The sequence below is a fragment of the Buceros rhinoceros genome, unplaced genomic scaffold (genome assembly GCF_000710305.1).
Source record: "Buceros rhinoceros silvestris isolate BGI_N320 unplaced genomic scaffold, ASM71030v1 scaffold12220, whole genome shotgun sequence".
Classification (NCBI taxonomy): Eukaryota; Metazoa; Chordata; class Aves; order Bucerotiformes; family Bucerotidae; genus Buceros; species Buceros rhinoceros.
Window position 1 is genome coordinate 16,175 of NW_010387933.1, and position 615 is coordinate 16,789.

Sequence of the window (615 nt, forward strand, 5' to 3'; positions counted from 1 at the left end):
GCAGGAACATCAGGGCACGGCTGCTGTTCCCTGGGGACATGCTGAGCCCCACCTGCCTTGACGGCCCCTTTTTCCCCAGCAGTTCAAAGGTAAAGCAGGCTTAGATTTCACAGAACGATGAAGACTAACACTCTGGGGGTGAAGGTCTCATTTCTTTTCTCCTCCCTGAAGACGTGCCAGAGCAGAGAGGAGCTCTTTGCAGTGACAGATCGTCTGTTTTCCTGCTTTGTTTTCCCCGGGCTCCCCACCCGTAAAGTCGATAACAGCATCACTTGTGGCACTGGTGCTATACCCCTCCCAGGATGTTGCTGCAGCCTCTTCTCTCAGTCGCTGCGAGCAATGTCACTGTCCTTCCCTGGCACTCAGACCCTGGCCTCTGCTTCCATGTGGGTCCCTCTCCAGCTCTCTACAACGGGCTTGCAGCCTTTCTCCTCCGTCTCCAGCCTTTTCCACACCAAGTCCCGATGTGCACAGCCTCACCCCTTGCACTTCCACTCTGGACACGGCAGGAGAACAAAGGTCCCTCTGGCCATCCCTGGTCCTCTGGGCAGCCCTCCCCTTGCCCATGCCCTGTTGCAGCAGGCGACAGATGCCTGTTTCCCGTCCCGGGCTGTT